This window comes from Pleurodeles waltl, chromosome 4_1 (genome assembly GCF_031143425.1).
Source record: "Pleurodeles waltl isolate 20211129_DDA chromosome 4_1, aPleWal1.hap1.20221129, whole genome shotgun sequence".
Taxonomy (NCBI): Eukaryota; Metazoa; Chordata; class Amphibia; order Caudata; family Salamandridae; genus Pleurodeles; species Pleurodeles waltl.
The window spans coordinates 348541803-348566008 of NC_090442.1; positions in this window are offsets into that span (position 1 = coordinate 348541803).

Sequence of the window (24206 nt, forward strand, 5' to 3'; positions counted from 1 at the left end):
TAAGAGACCCAGTTCAGCGTGACAGGCATGGGTGAGTACACTAGTAGGAACAGATAGTACTGTCCTCATAAACACATTCTCGCTGGTCTGCAGAGCAAGGTGTTAGCATACTCCCAAATTCCTGCTCCCCAGGCACAAACAGAGCAGCACCAGGCCTTAGAGATGTTAATCAAAGCACCCAAGGGCTTAGAGCCTAGCTTTCAGGCAAGTCTGAAGACTGGTATTTCCTGACCTTTATAAGGTGTGACCAAGTACATTTGGAGTCAAAGGGATCACCCACGTGCCCAAAGGACGGAACAGATATGATTTTAATAACATTGAAAAACTGGGATTTTAGATTTCTCAGGACACGCACACAAACCATAGTGTGTGACTTCGCAATGTTAGTCCAAAGGCCAAGATCACTCATAAATGAAACAAAATTGTTCAGCAGCCTTTGTTGACCTACTTCTGTTCTCAAATATAGGACACAATCCTCCGCAAATAGCAGTGCTGGGACACTTCTAGACTCCACACTTGGCACATCTGTCTGCTCAAGTGACAAGGCTGCATCCAGATCATTTATGTACAGGCAGAAAAAGATAAGGGCAAGTGCACACCCCTGTCTCGCCTCTTGTTTAATCCTAATTAATCTCCATTAGTCCCATACCTGATGCAACCTGTCATTCTTCATGTAATTCGGCTAAAAATATTACTAGAGGTGCCTCCACCCCCACATTTAACATTTTATCCCATAGCTGCCCTCTATTGACACAGTTGAAAGCTGGACTCAAGTCCATGAATGGTAAGGGCAGATGACCCATCTCAGCCAGCGTATACCTGCTAATTATTAGATCAAATTCAGGCTCTGCTCGACAGTCCTCTGAACCTTCCTAAAGCTATACTCAACTTCAGACTAGAAAACGTTTTTCAGTGATCCACATCTCCAGTCGGTCCAAAAGGATTCTACCAAGTATTTTGAATGTCAACACTGAGGGTGAGCTCTGTCACCTTTCTTGAAGACTGGTTCTATGATTGATTTCGACTAGGATTTAGGCTGATCTATCATCACTGCACTCCATAACATATTTACACTTCGAAGGGCCCATACATCTACATTATCACTAAAAAGATTGGTTGGTACGCCATCTGGGCTAGAGGCCTTATGACTAGAGCTATGTTTCAGTACAGATTTAACTTCCTTTCAAGTGACCAAGGCTATCTCTGTGATACCTTGATTGGGAATGTCTATCAAAGGATCATAAGAGATATCAGGGTCAGAACTACTGTCTGAGACCCTAGTGTAGAGCATCACCCACTTGTGATGTGAAATGGTGACATCCAAAGATGCCTCTAAACAAAGGGACATTACCTACATTCCAAAAGAGATAGGAGTCATCCTTAGTACTAGCCACATGGAGCTGTTCCCATGCTTCCTGCATTTCGGCTGACTTCCTCTCAGATATAGCCTGTTTATGCAGCCATCTACATTGTCTTACTTCCCCCACCACCCTGGCTATCCGCTTGAGGGCCAGAATGAGATTTCTTTCTGCCAAGGAATATGCAGCATCAAATCACTTCAAAGGGGGAGAGCCCCTGCTGGTATATTCAAACATTTGCATTTTCTGGTGACAGTGCTACAAATCTTATTATACACATTCAAAATGAAATCAGGATCTAAATCATCTGCCAGGCATATCAGTAGGTGATTACATTTTCTGACTACAAGGTCAGCAAGAAAGACTTTTGAATCCACTGTTGCCCATTTGGGGTGCATACCTGTATTACGGTTGGCCACCATGTGCAGCATAGAAAAAGCAGTGGGTGGCTCAATCCTACACAAAGCTAAAGAAAGAATCAGTTGTTTGTGATCACTCAAACAACTATCTAAGATTGAGAAATCAGTGACCTTGTGAGTTTTTCTGAAAAAATAATGTATCAGTTAGACTCCCAGACCCTTTTCCTGTGAGGGTAATCTGTTTGCTTGCAGGAGAAGAAGTAAAGTCTAGTGCAAAGAGGAGCAGATGTGTGCTAGTCTGTGCATTAGGAGCATCATCACAGGGGCAATGATAAAAATGTGAATGATTTCAGAGAATCATCCATTAACAGATGTTTCAGCATCTTTATACCACATTGTTTCCATTTGGGTAAGCAGAGTGAGTGGCAAATGAGAGGGGTTTGTAGATCATATTGACCATTTGGCTTAGGTATATGTGGCCTTGTGTCCCTGCATTGATAGATGTCACTATGATCAGGTTGGTCTGACCATTGTCTGAGATTCGCAAGTATGAAGTATTTGAGGGCTAGCCACTCCCTTTTAAATATTGATCTCTACATTAACCCAATCAGATGTTTCTAGTTTAGAACTAAACAGGTATGGAAGTTAAAACAACGTGTTGCACCATGCAGTAAATTTTAATTTCTGAAAGTTGAAGGCCTCCTTCTGAGGTGGCTGTATGTAAGCAAGATGGTGCAAGTCTTGGGGTTTATCTTTCCAATACATAGATTTTGATATACAAACTATATTTCTCAATAGCTTTACAAGGATAGTAATCAGGAGCATAGTTGTAAAGCAAAGTTACCACAATTTTTATAGTCTATATTCTGCCCCATATGGAAAGCGAAAGTTCTCCCATTTCATGAATAGTATTTGCATTTGGTCCAACGGTGAGTTCAGATTGTCATTCACCATTATTAGGATATTTCTACTTACTAATACTTCCAGGTATTTTAATGTTTTGTGGTCATCCATTCCAATGGTTGATTCCCCAAAGAGACGGATGTTGTGCATTTGGATTTGGGTAAGGTCTCACATTTACTTCAGTTAATTTTTCAGGCAGAGAGGCTAAAAAAGCACAGTGGTAGATACAAGGGCAGGGATTGATAGCCCGGGTGAGGATAAAGTCAATAAAATGTAATCTGCATTTATCTTTAACTTTAGATGCCCTACTCACAAATTGGCATACACATGATTATCACTTTTAATTTACTGATAAGTCCCATGTATATGGTACTACATTTATTCAGGGCATGTAAATTAAATTCTACTAGTGAGCTGCAGCACTCATTGTGTCACCCACTACATTAGCACTGTAAAGCATTCCTCCATGCCTTCTACTGCAGGCTGGTTGCACTGTTTTTAAATTTCCATTTGGACCTCTCAAAGTTGCCCCTATGACAGGCCTAAACCTTCCTTTCAAATATGTATAAATTGCCCCTAAAGTAGGTCTTATTGCCCAATAAAGGTAGGGTACATGGTATTCAAAAGTAGGACATGTAGATATTAATGTTACATATGTCCTGACATAAAAAGAACCCAAAGCTCTTAACACTTTAGCAAGATTAGCTGCCCAATAGGAAAAAAAATGGATTGCATTATAACCCTTCATATATTCATGATAATGCCAATATAGAAGCATTAAAGATGTAATTCAAGGACTCTTTTTAATAGTTAATCAAAACCTTATTTAATAGTAAAATTGAATGTTGACATATATGTTGGAAGAGACACTTTTAGAAATGTTACCTTTTCCTGCCTAAACCTCTGAAGTCCTTTCTCCCAGTATTCAACAGCCACCTGACTACTGATGCCCTCCACTCTGGAGGGTTTTGTGCCTGTTTTGTGCATGTCTTTTTTTGTAGTGAAATCATGAAATTCACACTACATGACCCACTTAGTCGTTTTTAGGTTTGTCAGATTCCATTTGTGAGATATGGTTCTCCTGAAAGCAGCAATATCAGCTTTGTGAGCAGCAAAATAACTCAGGGCTTTTTTCTGTCATACATAATTTGTCATGCTTTGACACTCATGGACCAGATCAATAACGGCCTCTAGATGGACATCACTGGAGCTCTGTACTCAGAGAGACAGTAGTGCTGATCCAAATAGGGGAATAGTAAAAAGGTTAGAACACTAGGCCATAAGTGTGGTAAAGACAGTGTTTTTTAAATATACACTCGAACCAGTGATCAGAACTTTTATGTACACCTTTGTGAGTGGGCTTTCCCTTCTAGTTGGCATTACAGTAGCCTCTGTTTGCTGTTAGCTGTAGGGAGTCCAAAAGACAGCATTTAGGGACAGTAGTGGCTGAAGGAGGGAGATTCAGATGTTACTCAAGGATTGATGGGAGATATTGATTTGTCTCTGTCATGTAGTAGAGTATCTTCTGAATTGCAATCTCCAATTATTTGTATATGCTTGGACTATTTTGTATTCTGGTGGGCTAAATTTCATATAAATAAGTTGAAAGAGAAAGGTGGTCTGAATTACAAACATACTATCTTTTGCTTTTATTTCTGGGACTTCATAAAGACATATGTTGTCTTATCTACTCCTATCCTTTATTGTCTGGCCTTAATTTGGAGGTTCTAGTGAGCAGTGACCAACTCATGAGTATTCTAATTTATATTATCCAGGGCTTCTAGTCACTTTTCTGATCAATACGGCTTTAATCAGAAGGCAGTGTCAGCTTTCAAACCTATCCTAGAATCCAACTCATGGGGCACGCAAACAGCTAGAAGAGGGAGCAGTGTAGTCCCAATGTGGACTCTGGTGCTCCCCAACTGGAGCTGACACTGTTATGATATTAAGTTCTGTAGCAGGGCACAAACATTCTTATAAGAATGAAAGATTTCTCAAATCTTTATTTAACTTATCCGTAGCCAGATTGATTAGAACAGGTCATAAGTAAACTTCAGTAGAAAAGCACATAGATCATACATACAAAGAACTGGTTACAGTTCTGAGTAAAATCCAGCTTAAATTCACTTTCTAAGTGTGGGGAACAAGGTATCCTGTACATAGAAATCTACATGTTTTTCCATATGACTTCTAACAAAGATGTCCACATATGGGATGTGGAGCAATACAGAACGAGCAAGAAGAAACATTGTACTACAGAATACATTCTACGTTTCCTTCATGGTAGAAGTACATTGGGTTTGCAGGCATTCTCACAGTTTATTGAAGCATTTTAATTGATACATTGTATAAGGGTAGGCTGGGACAATTGAAATGTCCTTGGTTAGGTGTAGTGAGTGTAAGTATCTGGAACATGCTTTGGTTAGTTGTGTGTAGAGAGATTTCACTTCTTTAATTGTGTTCATTTTGACTTCTCAAATACATTGACTTAATTTCATCAGTTCTTTCAATAGGGTGTGTAGAGGTACAGCTGTTGTGCCAGTGTCACTCTCCTTTGAAGATGTATTCTTATGACCGACATAATCATTTCAGAAAACAACAGTTATCTGCATGCATTGTTCTAGATATTTAATTGTTAACAAATCATTAAAAGTAACATGAAATTCTTGACCACAGGTGTAAAGTTACCGCTCTGTAAATGAATGTCCTGTATATTGCTCAGAGCAGAAGGTTTTGATCATCGTTCATGTCATTATATGTCTTTTAGGTCTATTCTACAGGCTGCAGGAGTCAAGAGATTCAGGCTCCAGAGGTGTGTGGGAATGACCTGTGTATCCAGTGATTGAGAACAAGGCCTACCAATATGCACTTCAAAATGAAGTGCTTACAAACACCCCAGTCATCTGTGTGTTTCAGGTAAGTCTTCCCCTCAGAGGTACAGTATCTGCAAGATATTGTGATGGCAGAGATGTGGATCAATTAAACAGAGGGTATGCACAGGAGGAATTAAGGGTGTTGTGTAGTTTGGTGGAGAGGGAGGCGATTTATAGCAGCACAAGCTTCTCCCTCTTTAGTGTGTCCTCCTGTCCTCTAAAAGGAATGCAGTCAAGCCTGCTGGGTTCAGAGGTATTGGTTCACATAACGTGAGCCTCACGGTATGGTAGGCTTGTATAGTATGCTAGAACGCAGAACAGGTCTTGCAGGGCTGTGGGATCCACTAGGTTTACTTCAGGAGTCTTCTTCTACTTAGAAGATGACAATTACAGTTCAGATTATCAGAATTGCTGAGGGGGGCTCCTATTTTATCAGCTGAATTGGGCACTCTGCTTAAAGCTGTTTCTGAGGGTGGCCATCTTAATTTCAGCCAAGGCCTGCTCCTGTGAGATTTTCTTTCACTGTTAATGGCAAAGACAACAGTCACCTGTTGGGAATGGGAAAGCCATGAGCAGGATCTCTTGTATTAAACACGTAACAGTTGTAGTACATCTGTGCGACCATTCACCTGCTGCTGATAAATATGTTCAAAACAAGCATCACAGGATTGAATCCCAGAAAAGTAAAAAACAGGACATACAGCATTCATGATATCCCCTGAGTTGAAGATAGGAGCATTGTACACAGTTGCACAAAGGAGTCACAATTAAAGCAAAGGCACTACTTATCAATCTATGATGTGCAAGTGATATTTACACTGCCCCACCAGACGTTTAAAGGTTTAGGGGCATAATTACTATTATTTCACTCAAAATAGCACAGAAAGGGAACTTGCTGCGCTGGGTTGCATGAAAGGGAGCGAGCAGAAATGCTCCATATTTACAAAAATATTGACAAATTTGCTCTCCATTTGTGCTTAGCACCAACACAGACACCCTTGCACCATAAAGTGCAACACCAGGTTTATAGGTCCTTCTAAATCTGCATTTGTGTCAAAATACATGGGTAGGTGCATGGGTAAGCCCATTCTCCAACCATATAAAGCCTACCTGATGCGACATAAGGTAAGGCAGTGCTATGTGCTCCTTTTTGTTACTTTGCATTTACTAAATCAAGCACAGTTACTTTGTGTTGCATAGTAAATGCCAAAAGTAATTTTGAGTCGCAGCTGTGCCAGAAAAGTAATGCTACTCAGACCCAAAATCATAGTAAATCCTGGCCTTAAATTTTTGGGAACTGTTTACAATTCTTCATAGTCTAGTGCTACTAAAAGGAAATAGGGATGAGTTAAGTGTCAATCACAAGTCAGCTATGTTTAATGTGTAGATACTGATCTCACAGTCAGCCTTTTATAAGTCTTTAAAAAATCTATGTAGATTTCCTGACACCAACCACTCAAGTTGGGAATCTCACTTTTTGAATATACTTAGACTATGCTTAGTACCATGCTTCTGATAGTTGTCAGGAGAAAGGAAACATGGTATGGCAAGTTAGCAGCCCACACAACAACTTAAGAACTCCAGGGATGTAGTGCACATTCCTTTGCGTTTGAGGATGTTTGCCCTCATCCCTTTTTAATGAGAAACAAGATACTTTTTACATGAGGTACCCTGCCTGATCAGTGGCAATAAAACTACAAATTAGCAGCTGTGGATTTGCATTGTTTTGTGTGGTAGAAATTCAAAACAACAATAAATAACTTACTCATCTAAAAATAATGCAACTTCACTTGTCTTTGCATCCTTGCATGCAATTCTTTCAACGCTTTGCTGTTGGAGTTCTATAACAGTGAACATAATCTGATGAACAACCATCAATGATTTCATATCACTAACTCATTCAGAAATAAATTATTTCATCAATTTGATTTAACAGACTACAACTTTAAACCGTGCTCATTTCTTTTGTGTGATAGGATGCAGCTGCAATCTTTAAACACTTTAAATTAACCTAATCATAATTAAATGCTCTCACTATGTATTGACTTACAAACAAATGCAAATAAAAACCTATTTTATATTACATTTCTAGCTTCTCAAAAAATTGGGTTGGGGAGTTTCTGCCCATGTTAGACACAAAGGGCTACGGGCCAGATGAACAAAGGATGTTTGTGTACATAAACAGGCCCATTTACAGAATCAGCATGTTTGTAAACGAAAAAGACTTCTTGAGATGTACCATAATTGGGATTTGGTAACCTATTATCAATTCACAAATTGAGTGTGCTATTCAAGTATTGGGAAGAGGTGTGTTTAGGCATCCCCCTCTAATCCCGAATTGCAGTGGTATGTGTGAATGTTTTGCGAACTCAAAGCTTTGACATTTTACTTCCCACTTCAAGTTGGTGGTAAACTCCGAAGGGGCCTCTATCTCTTTGAGAATGGTTGTAACATATTTTTAAGAGCAGGCAATGGTCCTATGGACCTCTGCCTACTCTGAATCAATCAATTAATCAATTAGTACTTGTAGAGCGCAACTTGCCACCCTTGGGGGTCTCCAGGCACTGGCGAGGTGGCTGGTATATGACCCAGCTAGAGATGACACTCAAAGAGGTAGGTTTTGCTAGCGCAGGTGTTTTAATAAAAATTATTAATGACTGTTCATGTATTCTGAATAATTGGTTTGTGTAGAAAATATAATAACGTAGAAAAATAATGCACGGATTTGAAAATGTGATTAAGATGAGTGCCCACCAATGTTCACAATGAGTACTTGTTAATAGTCTAATACTGTGAAATGATTGAATATATGTTTTGACTAATGTAGTAATATGTCATATTAAAGGTTATGCATTATGTATTTGCTCTATAAATTGTAGGCCTTAATTTAGTGAAGGTCTTGGCCGAGTTGCCAGACCTAATGTCAAAGCTGTATTTCTTAACATTTAATAAATGGCTGTCCTAGGGAGTTAAACTGTGATTTTCCATTGCATTGTTTAAATGTGCTCCTAGTTGAGAAGTTTTCTCATGAGAACCGACTGCTAGAAGATGATGTTCTGCCAATGTAACATTTTGTTTGTAATGTGTGTCAGACTGACTTACTCAGGAAGAGAACAATGGAGATACTGACTGGAGTAGAAGCTGCAACAATATTGTTACCTGACAAGCCGGATGATGAGGACATTGCAGGACAACCAATCAACAACATGTGAACGTAGTAATGGTATAATTCATACATTTGAAGTTTTAGTTTTAGTGGACAAAAGATGAACATGCGATTAATTGACTAATAGGGATTGGAGACGTAGTTTTATTGGGTTTATTTTAACAAGACTGTACTGAGAGGAAAGCAGCATTTAGCCTTTAGCATTCTGCATTTTGCATCTTCACCTTAAGCATCTGCCATACCATCATTGTCCATTTTCTTGCTGGCAGAAAGGTCAATATTTCTTCTGCGTCTTTACAAGAGACGTGCTTAACTTTATTTGCTTGAAGACTTTGTATTTTCCGACATTTGATGCTGAATCCTGATGTCTTGCTGATCGACTGATGTCCTGAGGATAAAAACTGACTCTGCTTGCTGATCCACACTGAGGATAGGTATTATGAATTAGAATATTGATTATCATGCATATGTGCCCTTTCTTTCTAGGTAGCATCTTCATAGTTTTGATAGAGCCATAGTTAGATGTTTTTCCAAATTCATGTTGCTAAATTGTTTTGCATGAAGCCCAACATGCTGATGCTAATCTGATGTTAATTATGGATTCTGACTAATGAAAATCTGCTAATAGGGAAAAATGCTTGATGAATTTCTCTGCTGAACTCGAATGTATGTAATCACTCTGACGCAGTTTATTTTGTTATTAATTTGCACCATAACTTTAGAATGTGTTTTAGTTCAAGCTGTGATTAGATTACGTTTCTTAAGTCGCTTTGGACAGCTAGTATCGTTTCTGTATGTGTTTCATTTGATATTGAGATTAATCTACATGACTTTAGCATTGTTATTATAAGGAAATAAGTACTCTAACTTCCACTAAAAGCTGTGGTTATTCATGACTGAAAGGACATGGTGCGTGACAATTACTGACTCTATTGATCATTACTGTTATTGATTATTGCTGATTATTGATATTGTGTATTGGTTATTGATTACTGATGTGCATGTACTGGAGTTATGGTAGGAACATCTTAGTTGCGAGTCAAAAGGTTCATCAATCTATTTGCGTCCCCTTGTAAGTTTACTTATTAAGGTCAGACGCGCTAACAGGTTTGAGTTGCTTCCTGAAGTCTGACAGCAAGGGGGACGTGTGCAGGTGGAGGGGGAGGTTATTCCAGGCTTTGGCAGTGAGGTAGGAAAAAGAGCACCCTCTGAAGTGCTCTCTGCGGATGCATGGGCATTGGCGAGGATAGCTGAGGAGAGTTCGCTGGAGGGTTGGTAGAATGAGAGGTGGTTATTCATGTAGGTGGGTCTGATATTGTGAAGGGCCTTTTATGCAGGCGTGAGTAGCAGCTGTGCAAAAAGGCACCCAGATAGTGGACAGCAGAGATGCTCAGAACAGAGCGGCAGCAAGAGGAGACAAGGGGGGGAGCGCAGAGAGCAGACAGGGGAGCACGGCTCAGAAGGCAGAGAGAATTGAGTGAGCACATAGCTGGGGGGGCAAGCTACAGGGACCTTCTCAATGGGGTCACGCAGCAACCGCCAATAAGTAGGTCCTGGGGAGGGCAGGGTGAGAGGGAGGGTGGGGAAAATGCAAACGGCGGGAGCAGAAGGTGGGAAACAGGAGGAGGAGGCCAGGGGCAAGGGCAGCTGTGAAGGAGACAAAGTCCCTAGGAATCAGGCAATCAGTCAATCAATCATTGGATTTATAAAGCGCACTACGTACCCGTGAGGGTTTCAAGGCACGGGGGAGCTGGTGTTACTGGTCGAAGAGCCAGGTCTTGAGGAGTCTTCTGAAGTTGAGTAGGTCTTGAGTCTGTCGCAGATTGGTGGGGAGGGTGTTCCAGGTTTTGGCTGCGAGGTATGAGAAGGATCTGCCGTCTGAGGTTTTTCTTCGGATGCGGGGGACGATGGCGAGGGCGAGGTTTGAGGAGCGGAGCTGACGGGTGGGGGTGTAGAAGCTGAGTCTGTTGTTTAGGTAGGCTGGTCCGGTGTCGTGGAGCGCTTTGTGAGCGTGGGTAAGAAGCTTGAAAGTGATCCTTTTGTCCACGGGGAGCCAGTGAAGGTTTCCCAGGTGGTGGGAGATGTGGCTGTGGCGGGGTACGTTGAGGATCAGTCGGGCGGAGGCTTTTTGGATGCATTGGAGGAGTAGTAGGTCTTTTGCTGGGATGCCTGTGTAGAGTGCGTTGCCATAGTCCAGCCTGCTGCTGACGAGGGCCTGTGTCACTGTTCTACTTGTTTCTGTCAGGATCCACTTGTAGATTCTGCAGAGCATGCGGAGTGTGTTGTAGCAGAAGGAAGAAACTGCGTTGACCTGTTTAGACACGGTGAGGGAGGAGTCGAGGATGAAGCCCAGGTTGCAAGTGTGGTCGGTCGGTGTTGGTGGGGTTCTTAGTGCTGTGGGCCACCAGGAGTCGTCCCAGGTGGAGGGGGTGGATCCGAGGATGAGGACCTCCGTCTTGTCTGAGTTCAGTTTCAGACAGCTGTTTCTCATCCATTCGGTGATGGAGTTCATTCCCTCGTGGAGGATGGTTTTGGCGGTGCGCGGGTCTTTAGTGAGTGAGAGGATGAGCTGGGTGTCGTCGGCGTAGGTGAGAATGTTGAGGTTGTGTTGTCGGGCCACTTGTGCAAGGGGGGCCATGTAGATGTTGAACAGCGTCGGGCTGAGGGATGAGCCTTGGGGGACGCCGCAGATGATGTCAGTGGCTTCGGAGCGGAAGGGGGGAGGCGGACTCTCTGGGTTCTGCCGGAGAGGAATGAGACAATCCAGTCGAGGCCTTTTCCTTGAATTCCGGTTTCGTGGAGGCGTGATTCCAGGGTGCGGTGGCAGACTGTGTCGAAGGCGGCAGATAGGTCCAGGAGGATGAGGGCTGATGTTTCGCCGTTGTCCATTTGGCATCTGATGTCATCTGTGGCGGCGAGAAGGGCGGTTTCGGTGCTGTGGTTTCGTCTGAAGCCGGACTGGGAGGGGTCTAGGATGCCGTTGTCTTCGAGGTGGCTGGTTAGTTGTATGTTGACAATTTTTTCAATCACTTTTGCTGGAAAGGGTAGGAGGGAGATGGGTCGGAAGTTCTTGAGGTCATTGGGGTCTGCTTTGGGCTTCTTGAGGAGGACGCGGATTTCGGCGTGTTTCCATTTTTCAGGGAATGTCGCTGTTTCGAAGGAGATGTTGATGACCTTCCGTAGTTGGGGGCGATGGTGGAGTCAGCTTTGTTGTACACGTGGTGGGGGCAGGGGTCTGACGGAGATCTTCAGTGGATGGAGTTCATGATCTTGCGTGTCTCTGTGTCGTTCACGTTGGTCCAGGAGGTCAGGTGGTTAGCACAGGTGGAGTGTTCGGGGTGGGGTCTGGCGTGGGAGTGGCGTCAAAACTGTTGTGGATGTCAGTGATCTTCCAGTGGAAGAAGGTGGACAGTGCATTGCAGAGTTCTTGGGATGGAGGGATGTCATTGATGTTGGCGCTGGGGTTGGAGAGTTCTTTCATGATGCTGAAGAGCTCTTTGCTGTCGTGTGGTTGTTGTCCAGGCGGTCTTTGAAGTGGGATCGTTTGGCTTGTCTGATGAGTTGGTGCTGCTTGCGGGTGGCGTCCTTGAGGGCTGTGAGGCTGTCATTTGTGCGTTTGAGGAGACATTTCTTTTTTAGTTTCCGACTGTCGCATTTGGAATTTAGGAGCTCGTCTGTGAACCAGGTGGCTTTTCTTCTGGCTTGGTTGTCAGTGGGTTTTTGAGTGGCGCGAGGGTGTTGGCGCAGTCGTTGATCCACAGGGTGAGGTTGTTGGCAGTGGTGTCTGGGTCGGTGGAGTCGGGGTGGGTTCTGGACGAGGGCGTTGGTAAGCTGGTCTTCCGTAACTTTAATCCAGCATCGGCGGGGTGGTTGTTGGGTAGTTGTCTGAGACCGTGGTTGGTGAGTTTGTCGATCAGAGTAGTGAAGTTGGTGTCGTTGTTGTTCTCCAGGTGGAAATTTAGGTCCCCGAGGAGGATGTAATCCGTTGAGGTGAGTGCGTGGGTGCTGGTGAGGTCGGCGAGGGATTCGCTGAATGGTGCTCGTGGTCCGGGGGGTCTGTAGATGAGCGTTCCTCTGAGAGTGGTGTTGGGGTCGGTGTGGATGCAGAAGTGTAGGTCTTCGGCGGACTTGAGGGAGTCGTCAGTGTGGGTGTCGACCTTGAGGGAGGATTTGTGGGCAATGGCTATACCTCCTCCGATTCCATTGTTGCGGTCCCTACGGATGATCTTGTAGCCGTCCGGGATGGCTATTGCGATGTTGGGCGCCGAGGAGTCGTTCCACCAGGTTTCGGTCAGGAAGGCTACATCTGGGGCGGTGGAGTCGAGCAGGTCCCAGAGCTCGATGGCGTGCTTGTGTGCGGAGCGGGTGTTGAGGAGTATGCAGTGGAGGTGGTTAGATTCGGTCTTTGTTGGTTTCGTTGTTCTGTCGCAGGTGAATCTGCAGGTGCGGCATGCAAAGGGTCCGTGGGTGTTCCTTGGTGAGGACTGGGAGCATGCTGTGGTGCGGCCGGGATTGAGGGCATTGAGTTGGTCGGCCATGTAGCGGCGTCTGGAGGTGCAGGGGTCTCGCGGACCGGGGTGTGGCACTGGGCACGCTCCAGGCGCGGAATGGCTTGCCTTTGGCACGCCTTCAGCGCAGCTGCCATAAGTGGAGGGGAGGGTGGGAGTAGCAGCTGGGAGGCGGGAGGGCTTGTCCTATGGGAGGGCTGGGGGTGGGGCCGCAGGGGACGCAGCAGTGGGAAAAGGGAAGAGAAGACGATGAGAGAACGAGGGGGGAGATGGGAGGGGCCACAGGGGACGCAGCAGCGGGAAAAGGGAAGAGAAAACGGTGAGAGAACGAGGGGGGAGGCTGGAGTTTGCCACAGGGGACGCAGCGGCGGGAAAATGGAAGAGAAAACGGTGAGAGAACGAGGGGGGATGCGGGAGGGGCCGCAGGGGACGCAGCGGCGGGAAAAGGGAAGAGAAGGCAAGGGGGGAGGCGGCTAGCAGGAGGGCAGGAGGAGGCAGAGGGCACAGTAGCAGTAAAGAAGGAGGAGCAGAACAATAGAACGGAGCGCCAGCAGAAGGGAAAGAACAGTGGCACGTGGGGCAGTCTGTGACTGCTCTTTCCAAATAACTAATCTTAAAAGCAAATTACAATTTGGTAACAAGTTATAGAATCAAATCTTGGCTTTTGTAAATTGAAAAACCCCGAAGGGCTGTATGCGACTGGAATATTGCTTGATTTCCTTCTGTCCTGCATTCCTCAGGTGCTCATTCAGCTTTTATTCCATTTAATCCAAGTGGGAAATCTGAGTTTTTCCTTTCTCAGGTCTTTTTTTACCCAGGTCACTTTATGTAGACACTTTACTACCTTCATTTAATCTGTTTCTTTTTCAAGTGCATGCCACCTTTGTCCCTGCAGTCCCATATGAACAGTTGTCCTTCCTCTCCACTTTTATCCCCAGCAATTAGAGTTATTCCCACCTAGGTTTCTGTTCTTTTTTTCTGTTTTTCTTTTTTTCTTTTTCACTTAAGAGTGCAGTTAACTTGGTTGTGAATTTGGCTTTATTCTTCACTAATTAACTATTCAGTTCAAGGAACAAGACTTGTAAACGGATAGAGAATTTGTTAGTATGCAAAGTGTGGTTGGGACTTTTTTCTGTTGAGGATTTATAGGTTGTTAAATATGGCCTTGTTTAGGCCACTCACAATCACCTGTCATTTTACCTACATTCTCTGACAATTCACCACATTCCTATCACCACTACATCGAAAAACAGCATGCCGGCCCCAGATGCCAAGATCCCTCTGGATCAACTCAACTGCCTCCTATTCAATGCCAGATCACTCTGATTCAGTGGTGGCATCACCACTGTTCACAAGGAATCAATAACCTGTAACATCACCAATGACGATCCCACTCTGACTATGGAGCACATGAATTTCCAGCTTCACACGAACACCAAATCCACCATCAGAGCCAACCTCACATACAGACCACCAGGACCATGAACAGTCCTCAGCGACACCATTGCCAAATTCATCACCCCTCTGCGCCATCAAATCCGAACACTGCATCTTCCTGATAGACCCCAACTTCCACCTAGACGACTCCACCAACATCAGCATTACTGACCTCCTGGAAAGACTAGATATCATCGATCTCCAGCAGATTGTCACCAACCCCACCGACAGAGCAGGGCAAACTCTAGACCCCATTTTTACATCCAGCAACAGAGTCAGATACAGCCATACATCAAAACTCACCTGGATGTACCACGCCATCGTACACTTCACCATCACCAGTCCACCGCACACCACCCCCGTCCAAGACAGCGCTCCCTACCACAGCTGAGCCAAAGTAACTCAGTAGCAATGGACAGACACCCTCAGCATCTTTCAGCCCTACATCACCGCCAACCTGGACCAGACAGTAGAGAATTTCAGCACCTGGATCATAAGCGCTGCCAACCAAGTCGTCCCCCACCAAACCAGAAAATAGACATAGAACCACCAAAAGCGCCAGCTGGAACATACCAGAAATCAGCACATGAGAATGTGAGTGTAAACAACTGGTGGACCAACAAAAATGACGCTGACTGAGCCACCTACAAATCAGCCCTCAGCAACTACCAATGCCCGATCAAAATAGCAAAGAAGGAGGCCTTCACACGCTGCATCTAGACCAGTGCCACACAAACCAAGGAACTCTTCACCATCATCAGAGAATTCACCTGCCCTTCAGCCACAGAAAACATGCTCCCTATCTCACAAGAGCTCTGTGACACCCTCTCAGACCATTTCCACAAAAAGATAGCAACCATCTACACAAATTTCAAATCCCAACCATCCGACATTCTCAGAAACCCATCAACTACAACAGCCAACCACACGATCACCACATGGGAACACCTCAGCACACTAACCACAACCACCCTGATGAAGTCCATCCAGTAAGGAGCACTCACTGACTTCTGGCCCCATCGACTATTCAACCTAGGAAGCAATGAGATGAGCCACCAGCTCACCAAAATCCTCAACATCCTCAGCATGCAGAGGTCAGGCCCCTCCTCAAGAAAACTTCAGCTGACCCCATAGATCCCCTCCAATCTCCCTCCTCACATTCTCCGCCAAAGTCCTGGCGAAGGCCATCAACCTCCAGCTCACTGATCATCTGAAATGAAACAAACTACTAGTCCCTTCCCAATCGGACTTCAGAACCAACCACAGCACCAAGACAGCCCTGATCGCAGCAACAGACAACATCTGTGCCCTACTCGAGGAAGGAGAATAGGCTGCCCTTATCCTCCTGGACCTCTCTGCCGCTTTTAACACCATCTCCCACCACACACTCATCCAGCACCTTGGCCAGATTGGAATCACAGATGATGCAATCAGATGTATGGTATCCTTCCTCACAGGACACACCCAAAGATTCCTCCTCCCCCCTTCACCTCATACCCCAAGCACACCATCTGCAGAGTACCCAAAAGGTTAATCTCTCATCCCACCTGACATCAACATCATATCCTACTGCAACAACTCCCAACTCATCCTCTCACTCTCAGCGAACCCCACCCGGACAAAGACCAATTTCCACAACTGCATGAAGAATGTCGCAACATGGATGTGAGACAACTGCCTCAAACTCAACACAGACATGGAGGTCCTAGTCTTTGGGAGGTACACCACACTCTGGAACGACTCCTGGTGGCCAACGGAGCTCAGACCCACCCCCACACCGTAAGACCACACCCGCAGCCTAGGCGTCATACTTGACAGCAACCTCCCCATGAAATGGCAGGTCAACACCGTCACCTCAGCCTGCTTCCTCACAATTTGCATGCTCCCAAAAATCTTCAGATAGCTCCCCTTCAGATCCAGAAAAAACATAAGGCATGCCCTCATCACCAGCCGACTCAACTATGGCAATACACTCTATGCCAGCACTACCTCAGAACTCTTGTAAAACTCCAGACAATCTAGAATGCAGCAGCTGAGCTGATCCCCAACCTGCCCAATAGAAGACACATCACACAGGACTGCCACTGGTTCCCCATTCAGCATCCAGAAAAGATGCCAGTTCAAGCATCTGACCCAAGCCTACAGAGCCGTCTAGAACCAAGGACCACACTACATGAACCACCGACTGACCTTCCAACAACACTCCAGAAACCTTCACTCTGCACACATTGCCCTTGTTCCCGATGCCACGCATCCACCACAGTCACACTGGAGATCGCTCATCCTCCCACATTGCTGCCACAGCTTAGAAGATCCTCCCTCTCCACCTCTGCACTTCACCATAGCTGAACCACTTCAAGGAGGAACTAAAGACCTGGTTATTCAACTGGGAACTGCAGCATAGCACCTGGGTACCCCCTGGGGTGATGCACCATACTCTACAAATATGAATTAATTGAAAAATACACATTGATTTGTTTTAGCTAGGTGTATGTCACTTTAATGAACATTATCATTAAGACATAAACACTAGAACATCTGAAAGTGACCAGTTACATTTATTTTCTTCTACCTCATCATAATGGTTCCAGATGTACTTTGCTTTCTGTAATAGTTTTTTTTTATTGCATTTGTGTAGGGTTGAGCAGGACCATAACTTCCCCCATAAAAGTTTCTGTTGCAATGTTGCATTATGGTTACAATCCACAACATAATCAAATATTGATGTAGCAATGCATCTGCCTTGCACACCTGCATCATCAAAAATAGAAACATGTTGGCATCAGAATGTCATGCATGTGAAATGGTAAAGCAGAGAATTACTGGACCATGCCACTGCTGCCATTGTGCTGACATAATGTATTGCTCACATTAATGTCTAGAAACAGACAATAAAGACTGTCTGTGTCCAGAAACTAAAAACACAAAAACACTACCATTACTCCCTCCCAGCCCCCAGTGTTAAAAAAGCAAAAGCTGTAGAAATATTGGATGATAAATTATGTCTGGAAGGATCACCACTGGTAATAAATCCCATCCTCATGATTACTATGCAAGACCCAGTTTCTGACCACTGTATCACCTAACTGCCATTAAGCTCCATTTGGAAATAAAAATCATTGAGGACAGGTAGATTTGAACTTAAAGCAAGGAATGTACCTGATAAAAACAGCACACAAAACTGACAAAGCAAATTAAGAGAATGCACTCCTAAAGCCTCAAAATGACAAGGAATGACACATGCACCACATCATGTGCAGCACCACAACTATTGCCCAATGACTTTCTGTGATAGTAGAGGTAGCATTCAGTATTTATCTGGGCATATTGTTTGAAGCACTGCATAAATACATCACATATTGTCACTAAGTTAAGCCTGACTGCTCTGTACCATAGGGTCGAGCACAGGTTAACTTAGGGTTTGCTTGTGCCTCACCCTGACAAGGATTGTGGTTGTTGCTTGAGTAGGGTTTCACCCTCTCACCCAATTACCTAATTTCTTACACTGGTGTTCAGTGGTGAGGATTTGGACTTGTGTTTGTGCAGTACCATACCACCATTTTGTGTTACACTATCATTCCATATAAACAATTTGAGCCGATTTAGATTTTTTTGAATTCTCCCTGAATTACTTCTTTTGTTTTTCCAAATCTAATTTCATTGCTACTACCTGACTGTCTGTGATCATGCCTGAAGCAATGGCACTCAAGCTGGTCAGCTTGGAAATTGACACTGTGGTTGAGCTTAAACAGTTCTGCAAGGAGAGGGAACTCCCTGCTGAGAAAATTACAAAGAAGTTGGGGTTGCAGAAAGCTCTGAGGGACTGGTGGGATGTTCACCAGTCACTCAGAGCCGCAGAGGAGCAGGATGATGGAGATGATATGGATGAGCAGGATCAGGACCTGGATATCACCCCTGAAACACAGCCTTCAGTGGAGGGGGATCACCCATCTCCGCATTTGGAACTCCCTGCCAGAGCAGGAAGCAGTGCATCTTTGCATGGTCTGTCTCCCCAGAAGAGTTGGAGGACAGGAAGGCAGAGATGGAGTTCTGGCTACAGATGTCCAATCTTAAAATGGAGGAGAAGCAGACCCTGGAAGAGAAAAGATTGGCTCACAAGAGGAGGATCAGAGGGCTGGACCTCAAAGCTAGGAAAGCAGAGTCCAGCAGCATTGGTGGCTGCATACACTCAGAAGTTGAAGGGGATGAGAAGGTCTGCATATATAAAATCTGGTGTCCAATTATGTGGTAAGAGATGATATAGATAAATGTTTGTTTGGTTACGGAGTGACCCTGAGTGTGCACAAGGTCCCAGAGGGGAACTGGGTGGTGGCTTGTGGAAACATATGCTTCTCCTCACTCTAGAAGAAGAGGACTCTTGAAGGTACACCCCATGAAAGCCACACATCTCACTAAATTTAGACTGACCTCTGAGAAGTACCAGCAGAGGTTTAGGGTCAGCCACAAACTCCCAAACCAGCCTTGGGTAGATTTAATTGATTACTCTAGCAAGGCATTGAATGGCTGGATGAGGGGCAACAAGACTATTGATTAGAATGGGCTTTACTACTTGATTCTCAGGGAACAAATGCTCAATATTTGTTTTACAGCGCTGGGACAACACCAAGTGGACAGCAAGCTGACTGACCCCTGCAAGCTTGCTGCAGAAGCAGACTTCTGGCTAGCACATGAGTGTCCAAAAGGGCATCTGGGGGGATTCCCAAAAGAGTGATTGGGGTCCCACCTTAAGAAAGAGGAGGGAGTAAAACATAAAAATAAGGACATAATTCCCAGGGGAGAAACACTAACCAGCCCCAATCTGAGCCAAAGAAAAAAGTTTTATTTGACAAACAGACAAGGAGGTTCCTCCCCCAGTGTACTGAGTGCTATACGTATGGGCACTCACTATAAGGGAGACACCAAATGTTCCAAGTGGGCACAGTGCCTCATAGGTGGGCAGGCACCTGGGTTGGCAAGTGTAGCACTTGGGGATGTAGTGGTCCCAGTTACCTTTGAGGAGCAGATAGAGGTTGCTCTAGTGTCCCTGGGAGATAAAGAGGTGTTGCCAAAAGCCCATATGCCTGCAAATACTTCTAATTATAGGCAGTTGGTCACCTCAATGTGAAACGGGTAGAGGTTCTGAAGGAAATCAGAGCCAACATGGCTACTGCAAAGGTGTCAGCGGGTGTCCTCAGAGCAGGTCCTCCCTAACACATTCTACCAAGTCATAGTCACAGATAACCAAGAGAATCATCAACCAGTTGCTCTAGTTCCCTTTGAGTGGTGGGGGTCTCAGGTTCTCTAAAAGTAGCTGTGAGTCCTGCCATGCCTGTAGAGTGTGTTAGGCAATGACCTGGAGCACACTATCTGGAAGGAGATGGAGCTCGGGTTACAGTTGGAAAAGTTGTGATCGCCTGAATGGGTCTGTATGACCACAAGGTCCATGGCTGTCTGGAAAGGGAGTCATGGGCACCTGGTGCCTGGAAACATAGCCCAGGCAGCTGCCAAGAAGAGAAAAGGCAACGGATGTGGGAAACCAGCCACTTAAGATCCTACGGTCCAGGATGACGAGGCACCTGAGGAGGACTCCTGAGTCTCCTAGGAAAGACATTGCCACCCTAGGTGACCTTCCTGATTTTGCTGGATGGCACGTCGTGAATGGGCCAACCTGAGAGGAATTCTGCAAGGCACAGAAAGAGTGCCCCACTCTAAAGGGCTTGTGGTAGCAAGCTGAGGCCCAGTTAGGAGATTATACCTCTGGAGAGTACCTTATCTACTGGAGAACACCTTATCCATTGGGAGAATGACCTCCTTTACATTGAGTTTATGGTGCCTGAACCTGGGACAGCCCCTGTGCTGGTGGTTTCTCAATGTTATGGGACTTTCCCATTGGAGTTGTCATGATATACCGCTGGCAGGACATCTGGGGCAAGACAAGACCTTTGCTAGGCACCCACATCTATTCACCCTGAAGATGGCCTCAGGGGCATTTTGTAGGCCCTGTCCCACCTCGTGGGCCAGTGGGAAGTCAGAAAAAAGCTCATGCCTCCCCTGACTGCCTTGTCTGTCATTGGCACTCCCTTTGAGAGGAAGGGCATCAACATTGTTGGTCCATGTTAGACCTGGCATCCTTGGCGTGGTCCCTAACTTTTTGCCTCTGCTTCCCAGGTTGTTGCTGTGTGCTGGACTCTATTTTTGCTGTTTTTGTTACTCTGGGCACTTTACCACTGCTGACCAGTGCTAAAGTGCAAGCGCTCCCTAGGGGAAACTGTATGTGTAATTGGCTTTTCCATAATTGACATATTTGATTTACTAGTAAGTCCCCAGTAAAGTGCACTAGACCTGGCAAGTGTATCCACTTGTCAGGCCCAAACCTTCCGTTTTTGGTCATGTAAGGTACCCTTAAGCTATGCCCTAAGAAGCCATCTGGTTCATGTAGGAAAGTACCATCTTGCCCAGCATGTTACCCCCATTTTTACATGTATGTCAGTTTGTTTTTATCTGTCTCACTGGGATCCTGCTAGCCAGGACCCCAGTGCTCATAGTTTGTGACCTGAATGTGTATACCTATGTAGTGACTAAGGGCCAGATGTAGCAAACTTCCAAATTGCGACTTGCAATTTGCGAGTCCCAGTGACTCGCAAATTGCAAATCGCAATTTGGAATGCAGAAAGGTGTCTCAGACATCGTCTGCGAGTCGCTATGGGGTCGCAAAGACCCACCTCATTAATATTAATGAGGTGGGTCACAATTTGCGACCCCATAGCAATTCAGGGCACTCACGAGGATGGTGGCCTGCTGGGAACAGCAGACCACCATGTCCGTGACTGCTTTTAAATAAAGCAGTCTTTTTTTTTCAAAGTGCAACCCGTTTTCCTTAAAGGAAAACGAGCTGCACTTTGAAAAAAAAAATAATAATAACTTTAGTTTCGGTATTTTTCAGGGCAGGTAGTGGTCCATTGGACCACTGCCTGCCCTGAAATTTTTTTTTTTTTGCCAGACACAAAGGGGAAGGGGTCCCATGGAGACCCCTTCCCGTTTGTGCCTGGGTTACCATGGTAACTGCGCTTTCATTGCGGTCACAAATGAAAATGCATAGCATTGCGAGTCGCAAATAGGAAGGGAACACCCCTTCCTATTTGCAAGTCGGAAATGCATTTTGCGAGTCGGTTCCGACTCGCAAAATGCATTTCTACATAGCAAAGTGGCTTTAGCGACTCGCAAACGGCGATTTTCGCCATTTGCGACTCGCTAAACCCTTGTTACATCTGGCCCTAACTGTGTCACTGAAGCTCTGCTAACTAGAACCTCAGTGCTTACGCTCTCTCTGTCTCTCTCCGCTGCCACCAATGTAGGAGGCTGACCTGGCTTATAGTGGGTACCAATGGTACTTACACCTTGTGCCAGGTCCAGTTATCCCTTATTAGTAGAATAGTAGTGTTCTAGCAGCTTAGGCTGATAGAGGTAGCTATAGCAGAACAGCCAAGGCTGAACTAGGAGACATGCAAAGCTGCTACAATAACACTTATATCTTATAGGTACTCTGTCATAAGAAAGACAATACTCAGAGTTACTAAAAATAAAGGTACTTTATTTTAGTGACAATGTGCCAAAAATATCTCAGAGGATATATTCCCTTAGGAGGTAAGTACAATACACAAAATAAAAACACAAACCAAAACCAGGTAAGTAAAACAGTCAGAAAGTAGTGCAAACACTGTAGAATACAGTAGGATGCAACAGGCCTAGGGGCAACACAAACCATATACTAAGAAAGTGGAATGCGAACCACGAATGGACACCTAGGCTAGTGTAGTGTGTAGAGGGTCACAGGGAGTGTAAGAAAACAGTAAGGGTGTCCAAGATAACCCACCCCAAAACCCTGAAAAGTACTACTATTTCCCCAGAAACACACTAAAGTTGTTATAAAGGATTTTGCAAAGACCACAATAGACTGCAAAGCACTGAAGACAGATTCCTGGACCTGAGGACCTGCAAAGGAAGGGGACAAGTCCAAGAGTCGCAAAAGTGCCCACTAAACTCTGGATGAAGGTGCAAAATGGCTGCCTCCGGGTGGAAGAAGCTGAAGATTCTGCAACACTGAAAGGTGCTAGGAACTTCTCCTTCACACAGAAGATGTCCCACGGAGTGCTGGAGGATGCAGAGTTGTTTCCTTGGCAAAATACTGCAAACAAGCCTTGTTAGCTTCAAGAGTCACGTTTGAAGAAAAAGGGTGCTGCCCAGGCCCAGGAAGGGCCAGGATGTCGCCACTTGGGAGAAGAAATAAAGGGGGGCCTCAGCAACATAGAGAGCCCATGCCCAAGCAGGAAGCACCCGCAGAAGTCCTTGAACATGGGTTCAAGAAGTCTGGACACAGCGGTTGTCTCAACACTGCAAAAGAGGGTCCCGCGATGCTGGAGGTCAACTCAGGGAGCTGTGCATCACAGGACGGAGTGGTCGGGACCTAGGCTCACCTGTGCATGCAGGATTTTGTGGAAATGTGCACAGAAGCCCTTGTAACTGCAGTTCACACAGTGCACAGGATTAATGTGTGGAGAGGGGAGGCAAGGACTTACCTCCTCCAAATTTTGACAGTTGGACCACTGGACAGTCCAGGCACTTGGTTCCACCACCTGTGTTCCAGGGCCCACACTCGTCAGAGGGGTCCCAGAGTACTGGTGATGCTGAGGTTTGGTGCCTGCTGAAGCAGGGTGAAGATTCTGTCAACCCACAGGAGATTTCTTTGTGGCTTCCAGTTCAGGATAAAGGCAGGCAGCCCCCAAAGCATGCACCACCAGGAATCAGTTGAGTATGCTGGCAGAATTAGGCGCTACAATGTCGCTGGAAGTCTTCTTGCTACTTTGTTGCAGTTTTGCAGGCGTCCTGGAGCAGTCAGCAGTCGATCCTCGGCAGAAGTCGAAGAGAGAGGTGGAGAGGAACTCTGGTGAATTATTGCAAGTCGTTATCTGAGGAAAAGCTCACTGGAGAGACCCTAAATAGCCCTCAGAGGAGGATTGGCCACCTAGTCAGGTAAGCACCTATCAGGAGGGGTCTCTGACGTCACCTGTTGGCACTGGCCACTCAGAGGCCTCCAGAGTGCCCTCACACCTCTGGATCCAAGATGGCAGAGGTCTGGGACACACTGGAGGAGCTCTGGACACCACCCCTGGGGCGGTGATGGACAGGGGAGTGGTCACTCCCCTTTCCTTTGTCCAGTTTCACGCCAGAGCATGGACTGCGGGTTCCCTAAACCGGTGTAGACTGGCTTATGCAAGGAGGGCACCATCTGTGCCCTTCAAAGCATTTCCAGAGGCTGGGAGAGGCTACCCCTCTCCAGCCTTTAAAACCTATTTCCTAAGGGAGAGGAAATTCTTTGTTCTGCCTTCCTGGGATTGGGCTGCCCAGACTCCAGGAGGGCAGAACCCTGTCTGTGGGGTGGCAGCAGCGGTAGCTGCAGAGAAAACCTCAGAGAGCTAGTTTGGCAGTACCTGGGGTCCATAGTGGAGCCCAGGGGATGCATGGAATTGGCTCCCCAATACCACTGTGAAGCTACATATAGGTATTGGTCTATATGTAGTGCACGTGTGTAAGGGTGTCCCTGC